General features: G+C 43.5%; 1 protein-coding gene across 2 annotated transcripts in view; it reads right to left on the reverse strand.

Annotated features, from left to right (window-relative positions):
- CACHD1 (cache domain containing 1) overlaps positions 1-18,396 on the reverse strand; it is a 217,427-nt gene that overhangs the window by 163,129 nt on the left and 35,902 nt on the right. The gene's annotated exons all lie outside the window — the stretch shown is intronic.

The raw sequence follows: 18,396 nt of genomic DNA on the forward strand, positions 1-18,396 counted from the left end.
AGTGCGGTACGCGGGCCTCTCACTGTTGTGGCCTCTCCCGTTGCGGAGCACAGGCTCCGGACGCGCAGGCTCAGCGGCCATGGCTCACGGGCCCAGCCGCTCTGCAGCATGTGGGACCTTCCCGGACCGGGGCACGAACCCGTGTCCCCTGCATCGGCAGGCGGACTCTCAACCATTGCGCCACCAGGGAAGCCCAAAGCTACCATTCTTAAAGCTGCGATCATATCTAAGATGGTGCCCTGTTCACCAAGTACTCCTCTGTGAAACAAAACAAAACCCATCTGATAGAACTATGAAATCAAGCCCTCTTCCCCATCTAAGGCTCATTTGGATCTTGCCTAGACCATATTCCAAGGTCTGTTACTGTATGATGGTGTTGGGGGTTACGGTGAAGCACAAGGAATTTATTACCTTGGGTCTCCATATTTAGGCACCTGTAACCTCGGGTAGCTCCCTACCATCCCTTGTGATTAGGAGCTCCCACTGTGGCACTCACCCTGGGTAGAGCTCCAGCTCCTCTTTTTCTTTCCCTCTCTCTTCCTTCTAGATCAAAGTTTCTGAGTAGGGTTTGGTAGGCAGAATTTTAAGATGGCCCCAAGATTTCTGGCCCCTGTTTGTACATGCCCTGCATAATCTCTGGGATTGACATTTTACTCTGTCATTAGGTTAGGTTATACGGTACAGCTGACTTTCAAAAAGGGAGATAAGCCAGTGGGCCTAACCTAATCATATGAACCCTTTAAAAGCCCAGAGTTCTTCTCTGGCTAGTGCCAGAAGGGGAATCAGAGAGGCATGCTCCAGCTGGCCTAGAAGGAAACAACACCCATAGTGCAAACTGCGTATGGAAGCCACCTGGCAAGGTAGTGAGCTGCCTGTAAGAATTGAGAGTGGTCCCTGGCCAACAGCCAGAAGGAAAATCAGGACCCTGGTCCTGCAACCACAAAGAAATGAGTGAGCTTGGAAAATGACCCCCAAACCCACATGGTAATTACCCCCCCAGCTGACACGTTGATTTCAGTCTAGTGAGAGCCTAAGCAGAGAATCCAGCCATACCATGCCTTGAATTCTGCCCTAAAGACACTGCAATATAATAAACTGGTGTTTTCAAGCTATCAAGTTTGGGGTAATTGTTACGTGGCAATAAGAAACTAATGTAGGGATTATAGGACAGCCCAACCTACAGAGACAGACCTAGGTTTAGATAAGGGTTCCACTGCATCTCTTTCTTAGCCTCAGTTTTCTGTCTATGAAATGGAGCTGAGTCTCTACTTCACAGAGCAGATGAGAAGATAAGTAGAGACAATGTATGTAAAGTACCGGACACATATTAAGTGCTCAATAAATGGTAACTAATATGATTTTCCACTCACTGACAGGAGATGGTTCTGAGTATGTGGAAGTTAAGCAAGGCTTTTTGAACAAAGGAATCCTGACAAATCGTTTCAAAGTCTAACTGCTATAAAGTGCCATTAACAACAGTGGTTTCCACCATGGGGTTCTAAAGACAGTGTTAAGATGCCCACTTAGCAATAATTCAGTATTGCTGAATTATTGTATTCAGTATTGCTGAATATTGTATTCAGTATTATTGTATTCAATAATTCAGTATTGCTGAATTCAGTATTACCTCACAGGTGATATTGCGACATCACCTGTGAGGTAATCAGGTTCAACTACAACTCAAATGCATTTGGCATTATATTCAGGAAGGCCCTCTCCAGGGGTAGGCAACTCGTGTTCTAATCATGAAGCCTATACAAGGCACTGCAAATGCTTCTGTTATCCATATTAATCAGCACCAGACCCTTTGGCAATTAGCAAAGTGAATGTCAGGGGTGGACTGCGCTGGGAGGGATGAAATGAGTGGCTTATGAACAGATACTGTAAATGTCAGAAATGGGCCCTCACCGGTGAAATGAAGGACATATTCAAGTTACAAGGATTGGCCCAAATATTTTAGAGCAACCCCTACCCTTGCATGACCAAGAATGCAGCCTCGATAGGCTCGTTCCCTAAATGGCCTCACAGCCAGCTACAGTTGGAAGACTGCCAGTTGCTTGGTGCTGATTATTAAGGAAAAGACGATGCTCTTCTGGAACGCTGTCAGGCCTAAGAGTGCAGTTTTCATGCGAGGTGGAGATCAGAGCAACTAAAGGAAGAGAGCTGGGACTTTATCAAGCTTACAGAGCGATTTTGCAGGAACTATTTTGTGCCTGCTGGCTGATGTCCGGCTGTGAATCAACGTCCGGACGCATGGCAGAATCACGTCTCAGACTTGCTCTAGTTACCACCAGGTGGCAAGGTTGTGGGATAGTAGCTAAACCTCACTCACCTCAAGTAATCTGGCTGCTATCAAAATCAACCCCCACAAAACCCTAGGAGTTGTGCATAACCAAATTGGCTTAGGTCAGTTTACAACAAGTGAGCCATTTGGAAAAAAATAAAAAGTCAAAATCTGCCGGTCATAAGATGAGCTAAAACATCGAGTTTTTTGGTTTGCCCTGGAATTGTATCAACTTAGTACTCTACTAGCTCTGGTTAACTCAGGCTGTTCAAAGGATCTGATTGATGGTTAACGGGCAGTCACTGATAACTTTTTTTTTGAATTTTATTTTATTATTTTTTTAATACAGCAGGTTCTTATTAGTTAACTATTTTATACATATTAGTGTATATATGTCAATCCCAATCTCCCAATTCATCCCAGTCACTGACAACTTTTTGCTGGAAGGAAAAACAAGTCAATTCAGACTTCAACAGTTTGGTTGGTGTTTTAAAAGTGTTAGAAATAATAATGAGTTAGTTCTCTAATGCCAAGTTAGTCAATGCTTTCATTTTAGAGATAAGGAAACTGAGGCCCGGAGCAGATGAATAATTTTGCCAAGGTGTTGCACACGTTTCCATTTCTGAAATCAGACCTCCTTAGGGTACCTGATGTGACGCTCCTAGCAATTTCTGGCTGTACCTCAAACAAAAGGTTCCATTGCCTCAACCTGTTGGCCCCAGATTATTTAGCAGCTGGAATTTTCCCACATTTCCACTGCCGAAGGCAAAAAGTTTATCAATCAGGCCAAGAAGCTACTTGAGTCTCTGAGACTTTTGAGCAAATTCTTCCATAAGTCCACCATCGCATGGGTAACAAAGGGTTAATAAGATTTTTACACGTTCCTGCTAATGAGTCACCCCTCAATTGTAAAGCTTTAACTCAATTAAGTGATGCCTATCTCCAAAATTACCCCAAATAATTACCATAATGGGTGAAAGATGGGGTATTGTGAGGAGCTAAATATTAGTAAGCCCACTAGACAGAGGACCATCTTGTTAGGGTGTGTGTTGGAAGGTACAGGCTGATGGTCTAGTCAAGGCCCTTATCTCTAGGGTTCTGGAGTGCAATAGGTTGTAAATAACCTGAAAGAAAGCCCCAAACTTCAACTCCAGTGAGGCAGTGGAGAAACGCCCACGCTTGACATGCTACTCTCTACAAAAGGTGAAACAATAATCGTCCCACCCTCTCTGTCCCCAAACAATGACTTCACCAGAAAAGTGGTTCCCAACATTTGTAGTCAAAATTCTAGTAACTTGGTGACATCTGTATACCTCATTTTGTTCCTATTCCAAGAGGTAGAAAAGGCACATGTAACTCAATGCATTTCGGAGATGAGGAACTTCAGACTCATAAATGTCACGGTTACTTAGCTGCTTTGACAGAGCCAGGCATGGAACCTAACTCTTCTGACTCCAATCCCATGAGGTCTTGTGTTAAATTTTGCATCATAGCCCCCTTCCATCCCATCTACCATTCCCTAATATCACCATATTCCCGTGCAGGCATTAAAAAAACAGATTACATATGAACTTGGTTGAGCAAAAGAGGACACAAATCAAACAGTGGAAGATGATCTTGAATGTTGAAAGCCAGGTTTAAGAGTCATTGATTCTCATTGGAGACATAGCACAGAAACGTTTTCAATCCCTGTGTGTGTTGAAAGTATGTCTGCTGCTGTTATCTCAGACGAAAGAAGTTAAGCATAGGTCATGAGCTGACAAATTACTACACTTAAGCTCTTCCTCCTATCCCATAATGGATCCTCTTCACTGTAAGGAGATACAAACATTTAAAAAACACTAAACCAACCAACACCTCCCAGGATCCTCTACAAAGGTTTCCTGGTTCAGTACGGGGAGCCTGGAAGACATCAAGTCTGTTCAAAGAGGATCACAAGCTGTGCTACCACAGGATTCTACTTTCCTTCCCTCTTAAGATCTAATCATTTCCTTTGTTTCCCAAGGAATACAACCATTACAGCCACAGGGCTGCCAAGTTCAATCAATGACATAGAGTAGGCAGGGCAGCTACCCTGGGGTAGTGGAATACACTGTTTCCCACATATTTAAAGTGTAAAAGGTTAAGCTAATAGGAGAAAGAGAAGCAAGGAGCTACACGGCCCAGGTCTCTCCTCCTGATGAGAAGCAGCTCGGCGATGATGATCGAGCATGTCACTTCTCTGCTCAAGACCCCTCAGTGGGGACTTCCCTGGCAGTCCAGTGGTAAAGAATCCGCCTTCCAATGCAGGAGACGCAGGTTCGATCCCTGGTCGGGGAACTAAGATCCCACATGCCCCGCGGCAGCTAAGCCTGTGAGCCACAACTACTGAGCCCACACGCCCTGGAGCCTGCGCGCCACAACTAGAGAGAGAAAACCTGCACACCACCACTAGAGAGAAGCCCGAGCACGACACAAAGAAGAGCCCATGCCACAACAAAAGAGCCCACATGCCTACACGAAGATCCCACGTGCCGCAACTACAACCTGACACAGCCAAAATAAATTTAAATAAAAAGACCCCCCAATGGCCCCCCATTACTCACAGTGGCCTCTAAAGCCCTAGTGATCCCTCTTCCTCTCCTCCTGCCACCGTGGCCTCCTTGCTGTTCGCCCTCACCTTAAGCCCTCTGCCAGGTTCTTCCCAGAGATCCACATGGCAAACTCCCTCACATCCTTCAAGTCATATGCTCAAGTGTCATTTTCTCAATCAGGCCCGTGGTGAATACACTATTTCATGGCAACATCAAAGGCCACCCGAGGCCCCTACAAACTCTCTTAATCCTCCTTACCCCTCTTTACTTTTTTATTTAATAGCATTAGACACTCTCCAACACGATGTATAATTTACTTCCCAACATTCATTATGTCTATTGTCTAGCTCTCCCCTGCTATTCCATGCCAGAAGGGACTTTTGTTTTGGTAACTGATGAACTGGCAGGACAAAAGAGTGCCCAGGGGCTTCCCTGGTGGTGCAGTAGTTGAGAGTCCCCCTGCCGATGCGGGGGACACGGGTTCGTGCCCCAGTCCGGGAAGATCCCACATGCCGCGGAGCGGCTGGGCCCGTGAGCCATGGCCGCTGAGCCTGCGCGTCCGGAGCCTGTGGTCCGCAACAGGAGAGGCCACAACAGTGAGAGGCCCGCGTACCGCAAAAAAAAAAAAAAAAAAAAAAAAATTGCCCAGTACACAGTATGCACTCAAATATTTGCTGAATGAATGCATAAAATGTACCTATGTGCTAATAAACAACAGCAGGTAGCATTTGCTGAGAAATGTCTCAGACATATAGCAATTGTTTTACCTGCATTATCTCCTGTGATCCCCACAAACCTATGAGACAGGTACTAATAGTATCCCCAATTTACATATGACAAAACTGAGCCATGAATGACTTGCCCAAGGTCACATTGCTAGTAAGTAGAGAAGCCAGAATGAAAACCCAGGTCTTTCCGACTCCAGTTAACTCCAATGCTCTATTTTCCATTCCAGCTCTGCTAGATAGGTGTCTATGGTTTTGTTTTTGGTGGAACTCCACCAAGCGTTTATTAGAGGAAGGGTCTGGAATACAAAAAAAATGCTCTAGTAAATTCCAAGAGAAAATTCTCTACAAAAAAGTTTCCCTAGAAACATTTCTATATCAGAGGATATCCTCCTGTCATATAGCGGTAAGAAAAATCATCAAGCGGATGTGTCGTTTAAGTGATACGACACAAATGAACTTATCTATGAAGCAGAAACAGACTCACAGACGTAGAGAACAGGCTTGTGGTTGCCAAGGTGGAGGGAGAGGGAGGGATTGGGAGTTTGGGGTTAGCAGAGGCAAACCATTACATACAGAATGGATAAGCAACAAGGTCCTACTGTATAGTACAGGGAACTATATTCAGTAACCTTTGATAAACCATAATGGAAAAGAATATGAAAAAGAATGTATAAATACATGTATAACTGAATCACTTTGCTGTGCAGCAGAAATTAACACAACATTGTAAATCAGCTAGACTTCAATAAAATAAATTAAAAAGATAACAATCAAGAAGATGAAAACCTGGGTTCAAATCCAGACATTCTCCCAACCAGCTCTGAGATCAATCAAGGTTAATAACCGATGAAACAGGGATAATGATGCCTATCATGCAAGGTTGGTTTAAGGATTAAATGAGAACTGTTCATGAAAGTGCAAAAAAAAAAAAATCTGGCTCATTATTTGGTCCTTTCTTCTTTCCAGTGTTGACCACCTCAATTACAGAACCTTTAGTTTGTTCGTGAATTAACAAACATTTATTAAGTACCCCGTGTGTGCCAAGCACCATGCTGGATGTTGTGATTACAAATGCAATAAGATGGACTGTTATGTAGTCAGGCTCCCAGTCTAGAGCTCCCAGCTATTCTAGAACCACATGAGAAATGATGCCACAGAGATATGTGGACATCACAGGACACTTAATGACAAAATGAACTGCTTTGGCTAAAATGAGAATGGAGAGATAACTGATAATTGATTGCCAAATCACCAGAAAAACAAAGAATATGAAAAGGACAGGTAAATCAAGAATTGGGACTGCACTGCTGAACAAAGGACCCATGTTACATTATCCTTAGCTTAGAATTAATCTGCAAGTGTTCAGTATCAGTCTAGTTTACATGCTACTTATCAAGAAAATGACTACTTGAATAAATAAGAATTTTCTCAGATATCTGTAGTCTGTATGTGAGAATCCTATTAACAAACTCTTATACCACGTCGTCTATGAAGCATACCCCAAATTCCAAAGACTTAAGGATCTCAAAATCTCAGGGTTTATACACGCTTTTAATTTAGGAAGTAGAAGTAGGCAAGGGAAGGGATGACATTTCAATGTCCTCCTAATTTTTAAATTAAAATCAGTGAATCCCAGAGTTGGGACCATGAATCCCAGCCACTTTTCCAAAAATACAGACAGATCAGCATGTTAGTTTAATTTCTGTACACCACTCCAGACCACCTGCATCCCCCAACAGTGTCAGATAACAGGCCTTTTCTTCATACATTAATTTTACATTACCCTCTCACCCAGGCAGCCGGGGAATTAACAAGCAGTCCCTGCGGCTCAATCTGAACAGAGCTGGCATGCGTTCAGGCAACACAACTACAGCTGTTGCATAATAGCACTCTTCATTTGAGGAAGCCACACCACCACAAATACTAACAGTCAAAATGATTTAAGAAGGGGAAAAAATGCTTTGAGATATTGTGAACTTGCAAAGACAGAAACTCATTTTCGTTTTTAATTGCCTAAGCTTATATTCCAAAGGTCCTAGACAAATGTCAAACCAATCAGACTGGAAATGCATCTGGTTTGAGGAGACCTCTCAGGATAATTTGAATTCAGTCTCTCACACCAAGTGGTAGGGTCTGTATTTTTTACTCTCTGTTTTCATTATAACCTGAAAGTGAAACTTCCACAGCTCCCTGGTTCTGTTTTCCACAGTATACCCCAAGGAAATTATTTTTTAGAGGTATGCTGTTCAGTTAAGGCGAGTAGACATTGTAAACAGTTTGTGTTAATGAGACTTCAGGATTCATTATGAGAACAAGAAAAAAAGTCTAAGAATTCCTACTATTCAGATTAATGTACAGCCCTAATTTTTACCCTTCTGTGTTGTGCGTGTGTGTGTTCCTCCCAAATCCACCTGTAATGTGACAAAAATCACATGGATACCAACATGCCAACAAAGAGATCTGGAAAACTTGAACATGGGGAAAATATCTCCATTACGACCAAGGAAGAACATATGAGCTCAACAGCCCTTGAACTAGTCAACTTCATGCTCTTTCTCAGCATAAATATAAAATAGATTATTTAATTCTAATTACAAAGGACAAATAAGGACTCTGTAAGAACAAATCAGGCCAAATTATGCCATTTACTTTACAAGTAGAAATTGTATGAACTAATATATACCTTGATTTTTTCAAGACATTTGATGAAGTATTTCACACTTTGTCCTTGAGATCAAGGTGACACACTGAGCTAGGCTGTCAGACATGGAACTCGGACACCATCATAAAACTAAGCCATCTCTGGATACTTAAAAGAATATAAATAAGGGTGATCACATAGCTTTGCTGCAGAGGTAAATATCAATAATCCTATGGTCAACTATGAATCTAGCCCTGTTGCCTACAAAAACATTCCTTCCCCAGCCATAGTTCAGTTGTTCAAAATGTAGAGTAAAAGGAGAAATTTCTTCCTTTCAATGTTAAAGTTAAAACACTTTTATGTAAAAGCTATGAAAGAAAAGAAAAGAAAGAAAAGAAAGAAAAAAGAAAGAAAGAAAGAAAAAGAAAGAAAAGAAAGAGAGAAAGAAAGGAAGAAAGGGAAGGAAAAGAAAACCCACAGTCAAGTTGGCAAGAGTCCTTTCCAGCTAGATAGCCATATGGACACCTCTTGAAAAAAGCCATATGGTTATACTTGTTATTTTTGGCCTCCTTACCCTTAACTTCTTTCTAGTATATAGAGGTCTCCAGTTATTACCACCAAGTGATAAATCACTTTGAATTTCCAAGGCTACAAAAGGAATTTACTGGCAACTCTTCCAGGTTTCACTTTTAGCTGCAGACCCTGGAGAATTCTTAAGTGAAGGATGCTCACATTTTCCAAAAATGTTATTCTACTGAAGCTAGGTCAAAACTTTAGATCTAAACTTTATCTGGATAGCTAAGTTTCAAATGGAGAAAGTAAAACACAGGTGGAAATGAATAGGATACAGTAAGAAGGAACTTACCAGTTTAACCTTTCCTCCAACAGTAGTTTGTTTTTCTTTTTTAAGAGAAAGGATGGGAAAAGGGACCCCCTGAAAAGATTACCTGGACCAGAGGCCGCAAACTGGCAAGCTAACTTGACGTGCATCAGTCTTTTGTTTGACCAGCACAATGTTATGGGTGTTTTAATTTGAGCCAATGTTTAAAATTCAGGAAATCTTACATTTAACAAAAATCTGGATTTTCAACATGTTTTGAAACACTGGAAGATCTGGCAATACCAGACTAACATTCCTGCTACCAACAATTGGCTTTCATTGACAAGAAACTGCCTCCTTTAGATGGGTCATACAGTCTTTGGTTTGACGCATACATTTAAGGCCTACTTCACTCATGTCCATTTTCTGACTGGCAACCTATCGAAAGACTAGAAACGAAGCACTGGTTTCTTCTTGGAGTCCTTTACATCTCTACCCTTAAGGTATAACTCAAATGCCAAATGCTGCCCTGCTTTTTTTTTTTTTTTTTTTTTTTTGCGGTACACGTGCCTCTCACTGTTGCGGTCTCTCCCGCTGTGGAGCACAGGCTCCAGACGCGCAGGCTCAGCGGCCACGGCTCACGGGCACAGCCGCTCCACGGCATGTGCGATCTTCCCGGACTGGGGCACGAACCCGCATCCCCTGCATCAGCACGCGGACTCTCAACCACTGTGCCACCAGGGAAGCCTTGCCTTGCTTTTGATATATTAACTGAGCCTTGCAGATTTATCAAATTCTACCTTGTATCACCTCCTTCTATACAATGGCTCAGAAGCAGGGACAGTAACTTACACATGGTTATTGTAAGTCCCTTTTCTCCATAGCACCTAGCACAGTGCTTTACCTTGAGTAGATATTTAACAAAATGTCTAGTAGTTATCTCACAGCTCTTCAGCTTGCAACAGGCTCTTACATATAGCATTCTACCTTAGAACAGTGTTTCTTAACTAGGGGTCAATTTTGCCCCCTCCCAGGGAATATTTGACATTTTTGGTTATCAAAATGGGATGGGGGGTGGAGGAGAGGGGGAGCTGCTGACATCTAGTGGGTAGAGGCCAGAGATGTTAAATATCTTAAAATGCACAGAGCAGCCTTTTCCACCACTACACGTAATGTCATTAGCGTCAAGGTTGAGAAAACCTGCCTTAGAAGAACCCTGGTACGGCCTATTACAAATTTGCACACATAGTCTCAAGTGGCTTACTCAAAGTAAACCAGCTTGCAGTAGAATCAAGGTTTGAACTCTGGAGACGGGCTCTCAGAATCTGGTAACAGCAACGGATAATAGAAAAACAGAACACAGTAAGGATGGAAATCTGTGCCTCTTTGGCATGAACTTGTGTAAGAACGTTCACAGGCCAGAGATTAACATTTAGCTAACAAAGTGCATCTGATCTTTTGTAAAATATATAGTGTGGCCTGATTATGATAGAGTCTGGGAGATACTTGGTAGAAAATAAAACTCAACTGTATCTCATGTCAAGTTCACCACATACATATACTGAAAAACAAAGTTCTACTCCCGCAAAGAGACTATCATTGCTATTCAAAACAAATATAAGAAGTGACACCTAATACATGTGCTGATGAATGGAGAATGCAAACGACTGAAATAACAGTTTCGAAAGAAAATTCCTCTTTAGGAGAAAAAAAGAGGAAGGTGTAGCAATTTGAGGTGTAGAAGTGTTGAATTTAGCCCAAGACTGTCACATCTGCTTGGTGTATTTTTTTTTTCTTTTTCCTGTTATTCCAGTTGGCCTGTGGTTCCCTCTCTCTGTTCAGAGTCGGGGAGTGGTAGGAAGTGTTAAGAAGAAAAGAGCAAAAGTTGAATCATTTGCCCTTGAACCTCAGGGCACTTGCTTTTCCACTTGCTTTTTCTGTGACTCTCAGGAAGTTCCATCAGTTTCCGAGATCTGAGAAATGGGAATAATAATTTCTACCTCAGAGGGTTACGGAAAGTAATAACAATCAGTACCTTATAAACCCTTACGAAAAGCCTCACTATGTGCCAGATGCTTTATCTCATTTGATCCTCACAACAGGATGAGGTGGCCCCCATGTATGGATGAGGGCTTAGAGAGAGTATGTGACTTTTCCAGGGCCTCAGTTAGTAAGCAGAGGAGCTGGGATTCAAACCAAAGCAATTTAATTCTAGACATCTGGTTCATAACCACATTGCTGCATAGCTTTACCAATTCAAAGTGCTTATTACTGTTTGAAATTGCTAAGAGGTTACTGGTAGACAGGTAAACTTGGAGCCAAAAGAAGTCCTGGGATTCAGTAAGATGTTCCCCACCACTATCACAGGAAGGGGCTGGGTGACCACTTCAATGCAGGAGTTATCAGCTAGAGAGGGCGATGAGCTTTATTCCTTTACATAAAGAGGCCATTCCATTCTCACAATTTTATAATTCCCTTATCCCTTTTTATTTCTCAATAATCTATGTCTGGAACCTAACGGTTGTTTATTTTCCTAGGTAACCTCTATTCTCTTCTCAAGTCTTTCTTTATTCCACTTCCTTCTTTAATTTTCCATTTATCCTAGCCTGAAGGGCATGGAAAAAGCCTGGACTCTGAAATACAAAAGCCCTGAAAAATGCTCAATCTCCCCCCAAATCGCTAATTGATACTGGGCAAGTTACTAAGACTTTCTCTCAGTGAGGATTTCCTCATCTATAAAATAAAGTAACATCAAATGAGAAAAAAAAAAAAAAAAACATTAACATATAGTGCCTGATCTATAGGAGCTCAGTAAACATTCACCTTGTTCATTTGCAATGTTCTCTCAACTCTCCCTACCGCAGTATCACACCGTCACCATCTGCTCTAGGGTCCTGCAGTGCCTGCAGAGATCTCAGGTACACTAAAAATAAGAACAGTGCACAATATCTGTGCATGTCACCTACCACATAGTCATAAGCAGAAGCAAAATGTCCTGCATTCTCTGGCTCAACATGGACTCCCAATGCAAAGACCGGAACCATTTCCAAATCCTGTATCCGTTCTTTGACATTCTAAATCCCAAATAATACCCACAGCCATATTCATCCCACAGATTTTCCCCTCATCAGAACCTCCAGGAATAACAAGTTACAAATGCGAACTTCCAGGGTCCCACGGCACTCCAATATGCAATCTCTCATTTAAATGATACAACAGTCTTGCAGAGAGACTTACAAGGGCACTTGACATTATCTGAATTTATCTGAATCTTAAACCCAGTGGGCCAACCTCTCTGCCTATTTCTGGTTTTTATAGTTTGAAAACTGTACAATGCTGGATGATGACCACCACCAGGAGAAAAAAAAAAAATCAAGACAGAAATTACCTTAACTGGGGAAAAACAATATGTCAGAAAGACATTAGAAACAAAACAAGAGGCAGGAACTCAGCACGGTTAGATAGTTGAGAACATCCCCAAGGAGATCAAATCACTAAAACACCTTCCCTAGAAGGCCACCATGAACACCTGGCTGTCCTGTCCCTGGAATCTCTTCTCCATCATCTTAAAACATTAACTGTCTGATCACCCTAGCCGTTTATGGAGCAGGGAGAAAGAAGGAGCATCTGTCCATCCTCAAAAACGGTGTCTAAGATGCAGGGTAGCCAAAACAGCAACAAATGTTCAAAGATTCACTGAATCTTCATCACAACCCCATGGGAGAGATTCTACTATACCTCCCCATTCCTTTTTAGATAAGAGAAGGTATTGACCTGCTCAAGTTCAAGCAGCTGGTCAAGTGCCAGCATGAGAATCCATCCAAGGCTCCTGGTTCTTGACTCCCAGTAAAAATTTGTTTAAAAAACACCTTTAACAAGCACCCTAACTTGTCCTAAATATAGGGTTTTTTTTAAAATGAATGTTCTAATCCCTCTTCACTATTCTGTCATAAACGTGACTTTGTATGTGTATGTAGAGCATGTATGATCCGGACTGTCAGTTTTTCAGCAACCTTTTAAAACAATTGTATTTTTCTGAAGCCTATCATCCCTTCGTAATCATCAAGTCAAACATCTTGACAGTAGTTGTGCAACACAAAATACATCCAAGAGTCTTTGTTTGAGAATCTTTGTCTCTACTATGTATCTTTCCTAGTACTAATTAAACTGAGAAAGGATGCAAATGTCACTAATATTGAAATGGATTTATATATTAGATTTTTCAAAAAAGATGTTTTCACAAAATCTACCTGATAGATTTATCTTCACATTTACATATAATATTGTATTGTTTTTCTTCTATCCTCGGAGATTTAACAAAACTTCACTACTTTAAAAAGCACCCTATGGCTAATTTCATGGTCAAAGAAAAATAAAGCCTTATAAAATAACTGAATAACTTCAGTGTTTTACCCTAAGACCCTTTTCCTTCCTACCCATTTTTTTAAGCCAAGAAAGATAAATGAACTAAAGCTATTCGTCTTCAGTTGATTCAAACCTACCTTTTTAATAGTAAGTGGCTGATGCCAAAGAAAGGATTAAAAAGGGTATTCTTTCAACAATTCCTTATTACAGCCTGGGATTTGCTTTGCAATTAGTCTCTCCTGGACAGAGCTGAGGCCTCGTGAACTTGTTATTACCCAGTCTGAAGAGCTCTAAAAAATGAAAACTCCACACTTGCAACAAGGGGCGGGTACCACAAGCATGAAAGGCCCCACAATGGAGGAAGGTATAAGGCCTTTGCTAATGACAGTTCAAAGAGGTGATGAGCCCCAGCCCTCAGGAATAAAAGCAGAAAGCATTTTCCATCCACACACATAAGTTAGGAATGAGGTAACAGAGAAAGAGAGCATGAACTTCATTAAATTTTGAGTCCTGTAAAAGTCTCAGGGTAGTCTTTCTGTGATGCTCTATTGCTTTCTCTCTTATAATTAGCAATAAAAGCCTTAAAAGGAAAAAGAAAAAGAAAAGATCTTTTCCCTTTGTTCTTGTCTTCTGGGCAGCAAAGATGGGAGACACAGCAGCCAATCATGGAGGGAGAAGAACCTTAAGAGGGGAGATGGCGGGAGACACCAAAGGAAAGGCTGGGAGCTTAGTGCCTTTTTCGAGGATAAAAAGAAGAACCACGGAGGTAACTAATCCAGGTTGGAGAAGTTTGTCTTGGGCTTCAGAGGTTTTTGTTTGTTTTTAAGTCTGGTGGAGGTAAATCAGTGTTAGACCTGGGAGTGTCAGGTCAGACACTGAGTATGATTCTCCCTGTGAGTCACACCTCTGTCTTACCTAGTCCACTATTTGATCAGTGAGAGAAGCAACAATGGTGAAGTTGGTAGGAACATAGCTAAGTGAGAGAGTAGCAAACATTTAATGCCAGTCCCGGAAACACGTTCTCTAGAAAAGTCCCAGCGCGAGTATGTTCTTTGCCTGTCAGGTCGGCATTATCCTCATTTTACACATGAGGAAACGGAGGCTTAGACAGACTAACTTGCTAACCTGAGGTCACAAAAAAGACCACGTGCTCTCAAGTCCTCTGAGTCTAAATGCTGCTCTCTTTCTTCTGCAGGAAGCTCTCTCACCCACCTCCACACCAGTGTGTTGTGCTTTACACTTACTACAAGAATGCTTCTATGTGCATTCTTATATAATTCCTACAAAAATGTGTTGGAAAGAAGATTTTTTCCACTGTAAAGAAATGGAGGCCCCAACTTTAAATGACTCGTCCAGGCATATACTAGGGTACGAACTCAAGTTTTCTGACTTTTAAAGATATGCTCTTTCCTTTTAATATCACATTTTCGACATATCAAAAAGAAGTCATTTTTCTCTCTGCTATTTCCTAATGGAGCTCAAGTTCCATTCTCACTCCCAGCTCCTTGAAAGCTCATTCTTGTCTATTTCTGGCTCATCTTCCTAATTCAACCTGAGTTTCCACATTCTTTATCTCCTGGGCTGTCAGCAGGTCCCTACTCCAGTTCCCCCATTCTCTTGCCCCACCTCTTCCCCAGAGGCCTTTGAGCCAATGCTCTCCCCATGTCTATGCAAGATGCCTCTTTTCTACCCCACAGAGTAAAGGAATAGCAAAAAACCTAAAACCATCACTTTTCATCTGAACACTATTAACCAGGCAGCCCATTAGTTCGACGCAATCAGCCTGTGTTGCACGTAGTTTCAAACTCAGAAGCAAAGACGAGCAGGGTAGTGCCTGGCTCAAGGAGCACCTAGTCTAGTGGGGTGGCCAGAAGTGCACGGTAAGTGGTATAATAGAGGCACAAAGAGTAGAGTGAAAGTAACTGTTTCTGGCTGGAGAAATTTAGAGAAGGTTTGACCCCCAAAGTCTGTTCCTATTTGCTCCTAGTAGATCAGGAGCAACCTACAAAGCAGGATGCATGAAATATATACTAATTTACAAGTAATGAGCTTCCAATACCTTTCTGCCTAGGATCTTTTTTTTTTTTTTTTTTTTGCGGTACGCGGGCCTCTCACTGTTGTGGCCTCTCCCACTGCGGAGCACAGGCTCCGGACGCACAGGCTCAGCGGTCTTGGTTCATGGGCCTAGCCGCTCCACGGCATGTGAGATCTTCCCGGACCGGGGCACGAACCCGTGTCCCCTGCATCGGCAGGCGGACTCTCAACCACTGCACCACCAGGGAAGCCCTCTGCCTAGGCTCTTAAAGTAATACTCACTGAGAGCTCACAAGACGAGATGGTAGTTATTATTAATCCCATTTTATAGATGAATAAGCTGAAATCCGTGCCTAACAAATGGTCCTAAAAAGAACTAAAAAGCAAATTTAGCTCCTATCAGTGGTTTTCAACCACTTTAGAACTGTAACTTTCCTAATCGCTCCAACAAAAAACATGCTCTAGGGAATTCCCTGGCGGTCCAGTGGTTAGGATTCCCGGCTTTCATCCCTGGTCCAGGACTAAGATCTCCAAGCCACACAGAGAGGCAAAAAAACAGCAACAAAAAAATACATGTTCTAATAAAGGAAGCTACTCCCACAAAGAACGGGCAATCTGAAGTATTTAATCAGGTAAATTGAAGCGCTATCTCCACTTTTAAAACATCTTCTGGGTGCCTGCTGAGCTTCTATAAACAGGTGCAGTGTATACTGGCAGGAACACAACCATGATACACAAGATACACCAGACTCTCACAGCATAAGGGTCACCCTCCTTCTGAATCTCTCTTGACACATCACCCTCCTCCCAGCAGAAAAAAACCACTTCCTCCCACTATACCCATTTACACCCTGCCTGGCTTTGACTTCTAGCTCTGCTGTCATTAGCAAGTGGCCCCGAGTAAAGTTATTTCATCTTTGCCCCACCATGTCCTTTTCTGTATTAAAATAATAACAGCACTTACACCTCATTGATGGTTGGGAAGATTACACAAATTAATATACATAAACTGTTTAGAACACTGCCTGATACATCAGAAGCACTCAGTACACTGCCCCAATGTATTAGTCTTGTTTGGTGTAGTGGTTAAGAGTACCAGGGTTTCAGCTGGCTCTTCCACCCATTAACTGTCATTAGAGGGTCCATTGTAATAGCTACCGAGTAGCAACCGAGGTGAGGATTCCATAAGATATGCTGGTGAGAGTATTTGGTAAGTGCTCAATAAATGACATGTAATTACCCGTCTGCATCCATGAGAAACTTTGGCCTCTGTAATTTTTTTCTTTTTTTTAATTTTATTCTTAGAGCCCAGCACAGCACCAAGCACAGCGTTAAGTACTCATTAAATGCTAAATGAATGAGTGTAGGGTGGCAGTTTAGCTCAGATAGGTGAAGCAGATCGTTGGTTCCTAATCTTGGCCTGTTTCTCAGCCAGAGAATCACTGCCACCTGGCACTTAAATAGGCGCGAATAAAATAATGACACACCAGTGAAGGGCCGCAATTATCCAGCAGTGCAATTCACTGTCGTGTTTTGCGTGGAAAATCCTCTCCCACTTAAAAAAGCGCCTGTTTTCTCCAGTACTCCCTCAGTAACTTTGGTTTAAAAAATAAAACGCACGGCTTCCCTGGTGGCGCAGTGGTTGAGTGTCCGCCTGCCGATGCAAGGGACACGGGTTCGTGCCCCGGTACGGGAAGTTCCCACATGCCGCCGAGCGGCTAGGCCCGTGAGCCATGGCCACTGAGCCTGCGCGTCCGGAGCCTGTGCTCCGCCAACGGGAGAGGCCACAACAGTGAGAGGTCCGCGTACCACAAAAAAATAAAAATAAAATTAATAAAACGCAGCCCAAAGCGGGTAGGAGTGGCAGAGACTGTTGGCGGCATAAGAGGAGGTGACGGCCCAGGTCACCGCCACCCTGAGGAGCAGCCCCGGGACGGGCTGGGCACGGTTCCTGAATCCCCAGGTGCAGGGGAGGGTCAGCGAGGGTTCCGCGTGGACCACAAAGGGCAGAGCGTTGGAGGGGAGAAAGGAGCCGGACGGCCGAGTGGAGCTGCTACACAATGCCTAAGGGAGGGAAACAAAGAGCTGGAACACTGTACTGGGATCCTGGGCGGCCCACCGGGGAACCGCGGCAGGGGGAGGGGGAGGAGGGGGCGGAAAGCCGGGGTACTGGGGCGACCGAGACCTGCGAGCGCGGCCGGGGGAGAGGCGGGGCCGGGGTAAAAGGGGGACAGGGGGTGGGCGAGGTCAGGGTGGCGAGCAACGGGGTCGGGGTGCGGTCTGGGGGGCGTGGCCTGGGGGATGGGCAGCCGGGACAAGGCAAGGGCCACGGGGCGGCGGGGGAAGGGGAGGAGGAAGAGGAGAAGGGGGTGGTTGGTCTCGCAGGCAGCGATTTTCTGCACCAGGTAAGGCTTCCAAGCCAACTAAGAGCCTTGCCTGGCTCACAGCGGCCCAGGACAGCCGCGTTTCTGGGGCAGCCACCAAGGTAGCTGAAGGAGCACTCTCCCGTACCCTGCCCTCCAGACATCGCCGACGTCACGGTTGCGAGAAGAGCAACAGTACGGACAGCTTTTATTTCTCGAGTTGGATTTTACCAGCAGCCCACGAGAAAAGGAGGCAGCCTCCTGCTTTCGTGAAGAGAGGACAGGAGACGTTTTCTGTGCAGTCTGGGAAAGGGTGTCAGGCTGGTGCCGCCGTCCTGGCTGTACTGCTGGTGGCAGTACCCACCCCCCCCCTCAAGTACCTGCCCTCGGGCTCACCAGTGGCTCTTGACTGTCCAGTAATTTGTCCCTTCCCCCTGCTCTAGGGAAGATGACCCGGAGAAGACAAAGAGCTATTCTCGCATGGACACCCAGAGTGGTGTCATAAAATTGAGTGGTGTCATAAAAAGTGAGCTCTGGGGTTCACAAGTTAAGATGCAGGTCTAGAACAAATCTGACCTACAATCAGAA

This window comes from Monodon monoceros, unplaced genomic scaffold (assembly GCF_005190385.1).
Source record: "Monodon monoceros isolate NGI ecotype Baffin Bay Population unplaced genomic scaffold, NGI_Narwhal_1 Super_Scaffold_18, whole genome shotgun sequence".
Classification (NCBI taxonomy): Eukaryota; Metazoa; Chordata; class Mammalia; order Artiodactyla; family Monodontidae; genus Monodon; species Monodon monoceros.